Here is a 392-nt window from a genome sequence, read left to right as displayed (position 1 = left end):
CCGGTCGCCCGGGCAGTCCCAGTGTCTCCGGGCAGCCTTGCCTCTGCCCCGCTGGCTTCCGCTTCAGCCTCTCCCCTACCCCCCCTCGCTCCTCCCCAGTGCTCAGCCCTGACTGGTGCCATCTCTCCGCCTGTTCTCCTGGCTGCACCCATGGCCCCATTGTCCCCCCCTGCCCCTCTGGTGCCTGTGGGGATGTCTCCTGGGAGTCCTGCTGCTGCCCCACAGGGCCCAGTCCCTGGTGCTCCAGTCTCTCCCCTGGTTCCCGTTGCTCCTTCTGTTGCCAAGACCTGTCCCACGGGCCCTGCCCTGGCAGCCCCAGCTGCTGTCCCTGCGGCTCCAGCTGTGGGAGACCCCGTCCCTCCCTCTGTGGCCACGAACCCTCCCTGGGGCCC

Source organism: Charadrius vociferus, unplaced genomic scaffold, assembly GCF_000708025.1.
Source record: "Charadrius vociferus isolate BGI_N301 unplaced genomic scaffold, ASM70802v2 scaffold794, whole genome shotgun sequence".
NCBI lineage: Eukaryota > Metazoa > Chordata > Aves > Charadriiformes > Charadriidae > Charadrius > Charadrius vociferus.
Note: the sequence above shows the minus strand (reverse complement) of the source record.